This window comes from Rhinoderma darwinii, chromosome 3 (genome assembly GCF_050947455.1).
Source record: "Rhinoderma darwinii isolate aRhiDar2 chromosome 3, aRhiDar2.hap1, whole genome shotgun sequence".
Classification (NCBI taxonomy): Eukaryota; Metazoa; Chordata; class Amphibia; order Anura; family Rhinodermatidae; genus Rhinoderma; species Rhinoderma darwinii.
The window spans coordinates 413,845,452-413,859,622 of record NC_134689.1 but is presented as its reverse complement, the minus strand read 5'-3'; the positions used below and the strand labels follow the sequence as shown (position 1 = coordinate 413,859,622).

Below are 14,171 nucleotides of genomic sequence, written 5' to 3'. Positions count from 1 at the left end.
AATAATCAAGAGGGCATAGCTTCTGTGCCTGCATGATCACCAAGATGTACAATTATTTTCTATTGCGGTTATATAACAAAAGCTAGAACCCTGCATTTGGAAAGGGAAAATACTATTAACAACTCAATGGGAAAAAACTGAGAAATGAAATTATGAATTTCAGTTGACTGAAAACTTAACTGTTGTAACCAGTGTCAGGCAGCTACTGCCAAGGCAAAAAGACTGTAAATGAGTTTCCATTTGGATAATCTACAATGTGGATAATACTAATTTCCAAGGTCTGTCTGTACTGAACACACTACGAGCTGGAAGTAGAGCCAGTGTTTGCATTACATGCCATAAAATTACTCTTTAAATTTGTTAATTTTATATGCCCTCAATTATATTGGTTTAATTATCTCTACGAGAGAATATTATCACATTTTTTTTGTTGTTAAATCGTGTTTATGGCGTACAACAATAACTATCAATACAATACCTCATTGAAAAAGGATTACACTCAAAATGAATTATACTGGTGCAAGGTCTCACCGAGAGTTGAACTCGGATTGCTGGATTCAGAGTCCAGAGTGCTAACCATTACACCATGGAACCCTTGACAATAGAGTGCAGTTTGGATATTTCTACTAAACAGGCAGTACGTGTAATTACAATAACAGGTCGGCTATCATTCAAAATCGACCTCCCACAATAATCAAGAGGGCATAGCTTCTGTGCCTGCATGATCACCAAGATGTACAATTATTTTCTATTGCGGTTATATAACAAAAGCTAGAACCCTGCATTTGGAAAGGGAAAATACTATTAACAACTCAATGGGAAAAAACTGAGAAATAAAATTATGAATTTCAGTTGACTGAAAACTTAACTGTTGTAACCAGTGTCAGGCAGCTACTGCCAAGGCAAAAAGACTGTAAATTAGTTTCCATTTGGATAATCTACAATGTGGATAATACTAATTTCCAAGGTCTGTCTGTACTGAACACACTACGAGCTGGAAGTAGAGCCAGTGTTTGCATTACATGCCATAAAAATACTCTTTAAATTTGTTAATTTTATATGCCCTCAATTACATTGGTTTAATTATCTCTACGAGAGAATATTATCACATTTTTTTTGTTGTTAAATCGTGTTTATGGCGTACAACAATAACTATCAATACAATACCTCATTGAAAAAGGATTACACTCAGAAGGAATTACACTGTGGCAAGGTCCCACCGAGAGTTGAACTCGGATTGCTGGATTCAGAGTGCTAACCATTACACCATGGAACCCTTGACAATAGAGTGCAGCTTGGATATTTCTACTAAACAGGCAGTACGTGTAATTACAATAACAGGTCGGCTATCATTCAAAATCGACCTCCCACAATAATCAAGAGGGCATAGCTTCTGTGCCTGCATGATCACCAAGATGTACAATTATTTTCTATTGCGGTTATATAACAAAAGCTAGAACCATGCATTTGGAAAGGGAAAATACTCTTAACAACTCAATGGGAAAAAACTGGGAAATGAAATTATGAATTTCAGTTGACTGAAAACTTAACTGTTGTAACCAGTATCAGGCAGCTACTGCCAAGGCAAAAAGACTGTAAATTAGTTTCCATTTGGATAATCTACAATGTGGATAATACTAATTTCCAAGGTCTGTCTGTACTGAACACACTATGAGCTGGAAGTAGAGCCAGTGTTTGCATTACATGCCATAAAAAGACTCTTTAAATTTGTTAATTTTATATGCCCTCAATTACATTGGTTTAATTATCTCTACGAGAGAATATTATCACATTTTTTTGTTGTTAAATCGTGTTTATGGCGTACAACAATTACTATCAATACAATACCTCATTGAAAAAGGATTACACTCAGAAGGAATTAAACTGTGGCAAGGACCCACCGAGAGTTGAACTTGGATTGCTGGATTCAGAGTCCAGAGTGCTAACCATTACACCATGGAACCCTTGACAATAGAGTGCAGTTTGGATATTTCTACTAAACAGGCAGTACGTGTAATTACAATAACAGGTCGGCTATCATTCAAAATCGACCTCCCACAATAATCAAGAGGGCATAGCTTCTGTGCCTGCATGATCACCAAGATGTACAATTATTTTCTATTGCGGTTATATAACAAAAGCTAGAACCCTGTATTTGGAAAGGGAAAATACTCTTAACAACTCAATGGGAAAAAACTGGGAAATGAAATTATGAATTTCAGTTGACTAAAAACTTAACTGTTGTAACCAGTGTCAGGCAGCTACTGCCAAGGCAAAAAGACTGTAAATTAGTTTCCATTTGGATAATCTACAATGTGGATAATACTAATTTCCAAGGTCTGTCTGTACTGAACACACTACGAGCTGGAAGTAGAGCCAGTGTTTGCATTACATGCCATAAAAAGACTCTTTAAATTTGTTAATTTTATATGCCCTCAATTACATTGGTTTAATTATCTCTACGAGAGAATATTATCACATTTTTTTTGTTGTTAAATCGTGTTTATGGCGTACAACAATCACTATCAATACAATACCTCATTAAAAAAGCATTACACTCAGAATGAATTAAACTGTGGCAAGGTCCCACCGAGAGTTGAACTCGGATTGCTGGATTCAGAGTCCAGAGTGCTAACCATTACACCATGGAACCCTTGACAATAGAGTGCAGTTTGGATATTTCTACTAAACAGGCAGTACGTGTAATTACAATAACAGGTCGGCTATCATTCAAAATCGACCTCCCACAATAATCAAGAGGGCATAGCTTCTGTGCCTGCATGATCACCAAGATGTACAATTATTTTCTATTGCGGTTATATAACAAAAGCTAGAACCCTGCATTTGGAAAGGGAAAATACTATTAACAACACAATGGGAAAAAACTGAGAAATGAAATTATGAATTTCAGTTGACTGAAATCTTAACTGTTGTAACCAGTGTCAGGCAGCTACTGCCAAGGCAAAAAGACTGTAAATTAGTTTCCATTTGGATAATCTACAATGTGGATAATACTAATTTCCAAGGTCTGTCTGTACTGAACACACTACGAGCTGGAAGTAGAGCCAGTGTTTGCATTACATGCCATAAAAATACTCTTTAAATTTGTTAATTTTATATGCCCTCAATTACATTGGTTTAATTATCTCTACGAGAGAATATTATCACATTTTTTTTGTTGTTAAATCGTGTTTATGGCGTACAACAATAACTATCAATACAATACCTCATTGAAAAAGGATTACACTCAGAAGGAATTAAACTGTGTCAAGGTCCCACCGAGAGTTGAACTCGGATTGCTGGATCCAGAGTGCTAACCATTACACCATGGAACCCTTGACAATAGAGTGCAGTTTGGATATTTCTACTAAACAGGCAGTACGTGTAATTACCATAACAGGTCGGCTATCATTCAAAATCGACCTCCCACAATAATCAAGAGGGCATAGCTTCTGTGCCTGCATGATCACCAAGATGTACAATTATTTTCTATTGCGGTTATATAACAAAAGCTAGAACCCTGCATTTGGAAAGGGAAAATACTATTAACAACTCAATGGGAAAAAACTGGGAAATGAAATTATGAATTTCAGTTGACTGAAAACTTAACTGTTGTAACCAGTGTCAGGCAGCTACTGCCAAGGCAAAAAGACTGTAAATGAGTTTCCATTTGGATAATCTACAATGTGGATAATACTAATTTCCAAGGTCTGTCTGTACTGAACACCCTACGAGCTGGAAGTAGAGCCAGTGTTTGCATTGCATGCCATAAAAAGACTCTTTAAATTTGTTAATTTCATGTGCCCTCAATTACATTGGTTTAATTATCTCTACGAGAGAATATTATCACTTTTTTTTTGTTGTTAAATCGTGTTTATGGCGTACAACAATTACTATCAATACAATACCTCATTGAAAAAGGATTACACTCAGAAGGAATTAAACTGTGGCAAGGTCCCACCGAGAGTTGAACTCGGATTGCTGGATTCAGAGTCCAGAGTGCTAACCATTACACCATTGAACCCTTGACAATAGAGTGCAGTTTGGATATTTTTACTAAACAGGCAGTACGTGTAATTACAATAAAAGGTCGGCTATCATTCAAAATCGACCTCCCACAATAATCATGAGGGCATAGCTTCTGTGCCTGCATGATCACCAAGATGTACAATTATTTTCTATTGCGGTTATATAACAAAAGCTAGAACCCAGCATTTGGAAAGGGAAAATACTATTAACAACTCAATGGGAAAAAACTGGGAAATGAAATTATGAATTTCAGTTGACTGAAAACTTAACTGTTGTAACCAGTGTCAGGCAGCTACTGCCAAGGCAAAAAGACTGTAAATTAGTTTCCAATTGGATAATCTACAATGTGAATCATACTAATTTCCAAGGTCTGTCTGTACTGAACACCCTACGAGCTGGAAGTAGAGCCAGTGTTTGCATTACATGCCATAAAAATACTCTTTAAATTTGTTAATTTTATATGCCCTCAATTACATTGGTTTAATTATCTCTGCGAGAGAATATTATCACATTTTTTTTGTTGTTAAATCGTGTTTATGGCATACAACAATAACTATCAATACAATACCTCATTGAAAAAGGATTACACTCAGAAGGAATTAAACTGTGGCAAGGTCCCACCGAGAGTTGAACTCGGATTGCTGGATTCAGAGTGCTAACCATTACACCATGGAACCCTTGACAATAGAGTGCAGTTTGGATATTTTTACTAAACAGGCAGTACGTGTAATTACAATAACAGGTCGGCTATCATTCAAAATCGACCTCCCACAATAATCAAGAGGGCATAGCTTCTGTGCCTGCATGATCACCAAGATGTACAATTATTTTCTATTGCGGTTATATAACAAAAGCTAGAACCCTGCATTTGGAAAGGGAAAATACTATTAACAACTCAATGGGAAAAAACTGAGAAATGAAATTATGAATTTCAGTTGACTGAAAACTTAACTGTTGTAACCAGTGTCAGGCAGCTACTGCCAAGGCAACAAGACTGTAAATTAGTTTCCATTTGGATAATCTACAATGTGGATAATACTAATTTCCAAGGTCTGTCTGTACTGAACACACTACGAGCTGGAAGTAGAGCCAGTGTTTGCATTACATGCCATAAAAATACTCTTTAAATTTGTTAATTTTATATGCCCTCAATTACATTGGTTTAATTATCTCTACGAGAGAATATTATCACATTTTTTTTGTTGTTAAATCGTGTTTATGGTGTACAACAATAACTATCAATACAATACCTCATTGAAAAAGGATTACAATCAGAAGGAATTACACTGTGTCAAGGTCCCACCGAGAGTTGAACTCGGATTGCTGGATTCAGAGTGCTAACCATTACACCATGGAACCCTTGACAATAGAGTGCAGCTTGGATATTTCTACTAAACAGGCAGTACGTGTAATTACAATAACACGTCGGCTATCATTCAAAATCGACCTCCCACAATAATCAAGAGGGCATAGCTTCTGTGCCTGCATGATCACCAAGATGTACAATTATTTTCTATTGCGGTTATATAACAAAAGCTAGAACCCTGCATTTGGAAAGGGAAAATACTATTAACAACTCAATGGGAAAAAACTGAGAAATGAAATTATGAATTTCAGTTGACTGAAAACTTAACTGTTGTAACCAGTGTCAGGCAGCTACTGCCAAGGCAAAAAGACTGTAAATGAGTTTCCATTTGGATAATCTACAATGTGGATAATACTAATTTCCAAGGTCTGTCTGTACTGAACACACTACGAGCTGGAAGTAGAGCCAGTGTTTGCATTACATGCCATAAAATTACTCTTTAAATTTGTTAATTTTATATGCCCTCAATTATATTGGTTTAATTATCTCTACGAGAGAATATTATCACATTTTTTTTGTTGTTAAATCGTGTTTATGGCGTACAACAATAACTATCAATACAATACCTCATTGAAAAAGGATTACACTCAAAAGGAGTTATACTGGGGCAAAGTCCCACCGAGAGTTGAACTCGGATTGCTGGATTCAGAGTCCAGAGTGCTAACCATTACACCATGGAACCCTTGACAATAGAGTGCAGTTTGGATATTTCTACTAAACAGGCAGTACGTGTAATTACAATAACAGGTCGGCTATCATTCAAAATCGACCTCCCACAATAATCAAGAGGGCATAGCTTCTGTGCCTGCATGATCACCAAGATGTACAATTATTTTCTATTGCGGTTATATAACAAAAGCTAGAACCCTGCATTTGGAAAGGGAAAATACTATTAACAACTCAATGGGAAAAAACTGAGAAATAAAATTATGAATTTCAGTTGACTGAAAACTTAACTGTTGTAACCAGTGTCAGGCAGCTACTGCCAAGGCAAAAAGACTGTAAATTAGTTTCCATTTGGATAATCTACAATGTGGATAATACTAATTTCCAAGGTCTGTCTGTACTGAACACACTACGAGCTGGAAGTAGAGCCAGTGTTTGCATTACATGCCATAAAAATACTCTTTAAATTTGTTAATTTTATATGCCCTCAATTACATTGGTTTAATTATCTCTACGAGAGAATATTATCACATTTTTTTTGTTGTTAAATCGTGTTTATGGCGTACAACAATAACTATCAATACAATACCTCATTGAAAAAGGATTACACTCAGAAGGAATTACACTGTGGCAAGGTCCCACCGAGAGTTGAACTCGGATTGCTGGATTCAGAGTGCTAACCATTACACCATGGAACCCTTGACAATAGAGTGCAGCTTGGATATTTCTACTAAACAGGCAGTACGTGTAATTACAATAACAGGTCGGCTATCATTCAAAATCGACCTCCCACAATAATCAAGAGGGCATAGCTTCTGTGCCTGCATGATCACCAAGATGTACAATTATTTTCTATTGCGGTTATATAACAAAAGCTAGAACCCTGTATTTGGAAAGGGAAAATACTCTTAACAACTCAATGGGAAAAAACTGGGAAATGAAATTATGAATTTCAGTTGACTAAAAACTTAACTGTTGTAACCAGTGTCAGGCAGCTACTGCCAAGGCAAAAAGACTGTAAATTAGTTTCCATTTGGATAATCTACAATGTGGATAATACTAATTTCCAAGGTCTGTCTGTACTGAACACACTACGAGCTGGAAGTAGAGCCAGTGTTTGCATTACATGCCATAAAAAGACTCTTTAAATTTGTTAATTTTATATGCCCTCAATTACATTGGTTTAATTATCTCTACGAGAGAATATTATCACATTTTTTTTGTTGTTAAATCGTGTTTATGGCGTACAACAATCACTATCAATACAATACCTCATTAAAAAAGCATTACACTCAGAATGAATTAAACTGTGGCAAGGTCCCACCGAGAGTTGAACTCGGATTGCTGGATTCAGAGTCCAGAGTGCTAACCATTACACCATGGAACCCTTGACAATAGAATGCAGTTTGGATATTTCTACTAAACAGGCAGTACGTGTAATTACAATAACAGGTCGGCTATCATTCAAAATCGACCTCCCACAATAATCAAGAGGGCATAGCTTCTGTGCCTGCATGATCACCAAGATGTACAATTATTTTCTATTGCGGTTATATAACAAAAGCTAGAACCCTGCATTTGGAAAGGGAAAATACTATTAACAACACAATGGGAAAAAACTGAGAAATGAAATTATGAATTTCAGTTGACTGAAATCTTAACTGTTGTAACCAGTGTCAGGCAGCTACTGCCAAGGCAAAAAGACTGTAAATTAGTTTCCATTTGGATAATCTACAATGTGGATAATACTAATTTCCAAGGTCTGTCTGTACTGAACACACTACGAGCTGGAAGTAGAGCCAGTGTTTGCATTACATGCCATAAAAATACTCTTTAAATTTGTTAATTTTATATGCCCTCAATTACATTGGTTTAATTATCTCTACGAGAGAATATTATCACATTTTTTTTGTTGTTAAATCGTGTTTATGGCGTACAACAATAACTATCAATACAATACCTCATTGAAAAAGGATTACACTCAGAAGGAATTAAACTGTGTCAAGGTCCCACCGAGAGTTGAACTCGGATTGCTGGATCCAGAGTGCTAACCATTACACCATGGAACCCTTGACAATAGAGTGCAGTTTGGATATTTCTACTAAACAGGCAGTACGTGTAATTACCATAACAGGTCGGCTATCATTCAAAATCGACCTCCCACAATAATCAAGAGGGCATAGCTTCTGTGCCTGCATGATCACCAAGATGTACAATTATTTTCTATTGCGGTTATATAACAAAAGCTAGAACCCTGCATTTGGAAAGGGAAAATACTATTAACAACTCAATGGGAAAAAACTGGGAAATTAAATTATGAATTTCAGTTGACTGAAAACTTAACTGTTGTAACCAGTGTCAGGCAGCTACTGCCAAGGCAAAAAGACTGTAAATGAGTTTCCATTTGGATAATCTACAATGTGGATAATACTAATTTCCAAGGTCTGTCTGTACTGAACACCCTACGAGCTGGAAGTAGAGCCAGTGTTTGCATTACATGCCATAAAAAGACTCTTTAAATTTGTTAATTTTATATGCCCTCAATTACATTGGTTTAATTATCTCTACGAGAGAATATTATCACATTTTTTTTGTTGTTAAATCGTGTTTATGGCGTACAACAATAACTATCAATACAATACCTCATTGAAAAAGGATTACACTCAGAAGGAATTAAACTGTGTCAAGGTCCCACCGAGAGTTGAACTCGGATTGCTGGATCCAGAGTGCTAACCATTACACCATGGAACCCTTGACAATAGAGTGCAGTTTGGATATTTCTACTAAACAGGCAGTACGTGTAATTACCATAACAGGTCGGCTATCATTCAAAATCGACCTCCCACAATAATCAAGAGGGCATAGCTTCTGTGCCTGCATGATCACCAAGATGTACAATTATTTTCTATTGCGGTTATATAACAAAAGCTAGAACCCTGCATTTGGAAAGGGAAAATACTATTAACAACTCAATGGGAAAAAACTGGGAAATGAAATTATGAATTTCAGTTGACTGAAAACTTAACTGTTGTAACCAGTGTCAGGCAGCTACTGCCAAGGCAAAAAGACTGTAAATGAGTTTCCATTTGGATAATCTACAATGTGGATAATACTAATTTCCAAGGTCTGTCTGTACTGAACACCCTACGAGCTGGAAGTAGAGCCAGTGTTTGCATTACATGCCATAAAAAGACTCTTTAAATTTGTTAATTTCATGTGCCCTCAATTACATTGGTTTAATTATCTCTACGAGAGAATATTATCACTTTTTTTTTGTTGTTAAATCGTGTTTATGGCGTACAACAATTACTATCAATACAATACCTCATTGAAAAAGGATTACACTCAGAAGGAATTAAACTGTGGCAAGGTCCCACCGAGAGTTGAACTCGGATTGCTGGATTCAGAGTCCAGAGTGCTAACCATTACACCATGGAACCCTTGACAATAGAGTGCAGTTTGGATATTTCTACTAAACAGGCAGTACGTGTAATTACAATAACAGGTCGGCTATCATTCAAAATCGACCTCCCACAATAATCAAGAGGGCATAGCTTCTGTGCCTGCATGATCACCAAGATGTACAATTATTTTCTATTGCGGTTATATAACAAAAGCTAGAACCCTGCATTTGGAAAGGGAAAATACTATTAACAACACAATGGGAAAAAACTGAGAAATGAAATTATGAATTTCAGTTGACTGAAATCTTAACTGTTGTAACCAGTGTCAGGCAGCTACTGCCAAGGCAAAAAGACTGTAAATTAGTTTCCATTTGGATAATCTACAATGTGGATAATACTAATTTCCAAGGTCTGTCTGTACTGAACACACTACGAGCTGGAAGTAGAGCCAGTGTTTGCATTACATGCCATAAAAATACTCTTTAAATTTGTTAATTTTATATGCCCTCAATTACATTGGTTTAATTATCTCTACGAGAGAATATTATCACATTTTTTTTGTTGTTAAATCGTGTTTATGGCGTACAACAATAACTATCAATACAATACCTCATTGAAAAAGGATTACACTCAGAAGGAATTAAACTGTGTCAAGGTCCCACCGAGAGTTGAACTCGGATTGCTGGATCCAGAGTGCTAACCATTACACCATGGAACCCTTGACAATAGAGTGCAGTTTGGATATTTCTACTAAACAGGCAGTACGTGTAATTACCATAACAGGTCGGCTATCATTCAAAATCGACCTCCCACAATAATCAAGAGGGCATAGCTTCTGTGCCTGCATGATCACCAAGATGTACAATTATTTTCTATTGCGGTTATATAACAAAAGCTAGAACCCTGCATTTGGAAAGGGAAAATACTATTAACAACTCAATGGGAAAAAACTGGGAAATGAAATTATGAATTTCAGTTGACTGAAAACTTAACTGTTGTAACCAGTGTCAGGCAGCTACTGCCAAGGCAAAAAGACTGTAAATGAGTTTCCATTTGGATAATCTACAATGTGGATAATACTAATTTCCAAGGTCTGTCTGTACTGAACACCCTACGAGCTGGAAGTAGAGCCAGTGTTTGCATTACATGCCATAAAAAGACTCTTTAAATTTGTTAATTTCATGTGCCCTCAATTACATTGGTTTAATTATCTCTACGAGAGAATATTATCACTTTTTTTTTGTTGTTAAATCGTGTTTATGGCGTACAACAATTACTATCAATACAATACCTCATTGAAAAAGGATTACACTCAGTAGGAATTAAACTGTGGCAAGGTCCCACCGAGAGTTGAACTCGGATTGCTGGATTCAGAGTCCAGAGTGCTAACCATTACACCATTGAACCCTTGACAATAGAGTGCAGTTTGGATATTTTTACTAAACAGGCAGTACGTGTAATTACAATAAAAGGTCGGCTATCATTCAAAATCGACCTCCCACAATAATCATGAGGGCATAGCTTCTGTGCCTGCATGATCACCAAGATGTACAATTATTTTCTATTGCGGTTATATAACAAAAGCTAGAACCCAGCATTTGGAAAGGGAAAATACTATTAACAACTCAATGGGAAAAAACTGGGAAATGAAATTATGAATTTCAGTTGACTGAAAACTTAACTGTTGTAACCAGTGTCAGGCAGCTACTGCCAAGGCAAAAAGACTGTAAATTAGTTTCCAATTGGATAATCTACAATGTGAATCATACTAATTTCCAAGGTCTGTCTGTACTGAACACCCTACGAGCTGGAAGTAGAGCCAGTGTTTGCATTACATGCCATAAAAATACTCTTTAAATTTGTTAATTTTATATGCCCTCAATTACATTGGTTTAATTATCTCTGCGAGAGAATATTATCACATTTTTTTTGTTGTTAAATCGTGTTTATGGCATACAACAATAACTATCAATACAATACCTCATTGAAAAAGGATTACACTCAGAAGGAATTAAACTGTGGCAAGGTCCCACCGAGAGTTGAACTCGGATTGCTGGATTCAGAGTGCTAACCATTACACCATGGAACCCTTGACAATAGAGTGCAGTTTGGATATTTTTACTAAACAGGCAGTACGTGTAATTACAATAACAGGTCGGCTATCATTCAAAATCGACCTCCCACAATAATCAAGAGGGCATAGCTTCTGTGCCTGCATGATCACCAAGATGTACAATTATTTTCTATTGCGGTTATATAACAAAAGCTAGAACCCTGCATTTGGAAAGGGAAAATACTATTAACAACTCAATGGGAAAAAACTGAGAAATGAAATTATGAATTTCAGTTGACTGAAAACTTAACTGTTGTAACCAGTGTCAGGCAGCTACTGCCAAGGCAACAAGACTGTAAATTAGTTTCCATTTGGATAATCTACAATGTGGATAATACTAATTTCCAAGGTCTGTCTGTACTGAACACACTACGAGCTGGAAGTAGAGCCAGTGTTTGCATTACATGCCATAAAAATACTCTTTAAATTTGTTAATTTTATATGCCCTCAATTACATTGGTTTAATTATCTCTACGAGAGAATATTATCACATTTTTTTTGTTGTTAAATCGTGTTTATGGTGTACAACAATAACTATCAATACAATACCTCATTGAAAAAGGATTACAATCAGAAGGAATTACACTGTGTCAAGGTCCCACCGAGAGTTGAACTCGGATTGCTGGATTCAGAGTGCTAACCATTACACCATGGAACCCTTGACAATAGAGTGCAGCTTGGATATTTCTACTAAACAGGCAGTACGTGTAATTACAATAACACGTCGGCTATCATTCAAAATCGACCTCCCACAATAATCAAGAGGGCATAGCTTCTGTGCCTGCATGATCACCAAGATGTACAATTATTTTCTATTGCGGTTATATAACAAAAGCTAGAACCCTGCATTTGGAAAGGGAAAATACTATTAACAACTCAATGGGAAAAAACTGAGAAATGAAATTATGAATTTCAGTTGACTGAAAACTTAACTGTTGTAACCAGTGTCAGGCAGCTACTGCCAAGGCAAAAAGACTGTAAATGAGTTTCCATTTGGATAATCTACAATGTGGATAATACTAATTTCCAAGGTCTGTCTGTACTGAACACACTACGAGCTGGAAGTAGAGCCAGTGTTTGCATTACATGCCATAAAATTACTCTTTAAATTTGTTAATTTTATATGCCCTCAATTATATTGGTTTAATTATCTCTACGAGAGAATATTATCACATTTTTTTTGTTGTTAAATCGTGTTTATGGCGTACAACAATAACTATCAATACAATACCTCATTGAAAAAGGATTACACTCAGAAGGAATTATACTGGGGCAAGGTCCCACCGAGAGTTGAACTCGGATTGCTGGATTCAGAGTCCAGAGTGCTAACCATTACACCATGGAACCCTTGACAATAGAGTGCAGTTTGGATATTTCTACTAAACAGGCAGTACGTGTAATTACAATAACAGGTCGGCTATCATTCAAAATCGACCTCCCACAATAATCAAGAGGGCATAGCTTCTGTGCCTGCATGATCACCAAGATGTACAATTATTTTCTATTGCGGTTATATAACAAAAGCTAGAACCCTGTATTTGGAAAGGGAAAATACTCTTAACAACTCAATGGGAAAAAACTGGGAAATGAAATTATGAATTTCAGTTGACTAAAAACTTAACTGTTGTAACCAGTGTCAGGCAGCTACTGCCAAGGCAAAAAGACTGTAAATTAGTTTCCATTTGGATAATCTACAATGTGGATAATACTAATTTCCAAGGTCTGTCTGTACTGAACACACTACGAGCTGGAAGTAGAGCCAGTGTTTGCATTACATGCCATAAAAAGACTCTTTAAATTTGTTAATTTTATATGCCCTCAATTACATTGGTTTAATTATCTCTACGAGAGAATATTATCACATTTTTTTGTTGTTAAATCGTGTTTATGGCGTACAACAATCACTATCAATACAATACCTCATTAAAAAAGCATTACACTCAGAATGAATTAAACTGTGGCAAGGTCCCACCGAGAGTTGAACTCGGATTGCTGGATTCAGAGTCCAGAGTGCTAACCATTACACCATGGAACCCTTGACAATAGAGTGCAGTTTGGATATTTCTACTAAACAGGCAGTACGTGTAATTACAATAAAAGGTCGGCTATCATTCAAAATCGACCTCCCACAATAATCATGAGGGCATAGCTTCTGTGCCTGCATGATCACCAAGATGTACAATTATTTTCTATTGCGGTTATATAACAAAAGCTAGAACCCAGCATTTGGAAAGGGAAAATACTATTAACAACTCAATGGGAAAAAACTGGGAAATGAAATTATGAATTTCAGTTGACTGAAAACTTAACTGTTGTAACCAGTGTCAGGCAGCTACTGCCAAGGCAAAAAGACTGTAAATTAGTTTCCAATTGGATAATCTACAATGTGAATCATACTAATTTCCAAGGTCTGTCTGTACTGAACACCCTACGAGCTGGAAGTAGAGCCAGTGTTTGCATTACATGCCATAAAAATACTCTTTAAATTTGTTAATTTTATATGCCCTCAATTACATTGGTTTAATTATCTCTGCGAGAGAATATTATCACATTTTTTTTGTTGTTAAATCGTGTTTATGGCATACAACAATAA

At 36.2% G+C, this 14,171-nt stretch overlaps 9 non-coding genes across 9 annotated transcripts; all 9 read right to left on the bottom strand.

Annotated features, from left to right (window-relative positions):
* Positions 1-522: 522 nt before the first annotated feature.
* Positions 523-594, bottom strand: TRNAQ-CUG (transfer RNA glutamine (anticodon CUG)). Its single transcript has one exon. It is a non-coding gene; the product is annotated as a tRNA-Gln (tRNA).
* Positions 595-2,581: 1,987 nt separating this feature from the next.
* TRNAQ-CUG (transfer RNA glutamine (anticodon CUG)) lies at positions 2,582-2,653 on the bottom strand. Its single transcript has one exon. It is a non-coding gene; the product is annotated as a tRNA-Gln (tRNA).
* A 1,299-nt stretch (positions 2,654-3,952) lies between these two features.
* Positions 3,953-4,024, bottom strand: TRNAQ-CUG (transfer RNA glutamine (anticodon CUG)). Its single transcript has one exon. It is a non-coding gene; the product is annotated as a tRNA-Gln (tRNA).
* A 1,981-nt stretch (positions 4,025-6,005) lies between these two features.
* Positions 6,006-6,077, bottom strand: TRNAQ-CUG (transfer RNA glutamine (anticodon CUG)). The gene has a single exon. It is a non-coding gene; the product is annotated as a tRNA-Gln (tRNA).
* A 1,299-nt stretch (positions 6,078-7,376) lies between these two features.
* On the bottom strand, positions 7,377-7,448 carry TRNAQ-CUG (transfer RNA glutamine (anticodon CUG)). Its single transcript has one exon. It is a non-coding gene; the product is annotated as a tRNA-Gln (tRNA).
* A 1,981-nt stretch (positions 7,449-9,429) lies between these two features.
* TRNAQ-CUG (transfer RNA glutamine (anticodon CUG)) lies at positions 9,430-9,501 on the bottom strand. The gene has a single exon. It is a non-coding gene; the product is annotated as a tRNA-Gln (tRNA).
* Positions 9,502-10,800: 1,299 nt separating this feature from the next.
* TRNAQ-CUG (transfer RNA glutamine (anticodon CUG)) lies at positions 10,801-10,872 on the bottom strand. Its single transcript has one exon. It is a non-coding gene; the product is annotated as a tRNA-Gln (tRNA).
* Positions 10,873-12,853: 1,981 nt separating this feature from the next.
* On the bottom strand, positions 12,854-12,925 carry TRNAQ-CUG (transfer RNA glutamine (anticodon CUG)). Its single transcript has one exon. It is a non-coding gene; the product is annotated as a tRNA-Gln (tRNA).
* A 616-nt stretch (positions 12,926-13,541) lies between these two features.
* On the bottom strand, positions 13,542-13,613 carry TRNAQ-CUG (transfer RNA glutamine (anticodon CUG)). Its single transcript has one exon. It is a non-coding gene; the product is annotated as a tRNA-Gln (tRNA).
* Between the last annotated feature and the right edge of the window lie 558 nt (positions 13,614-14,171).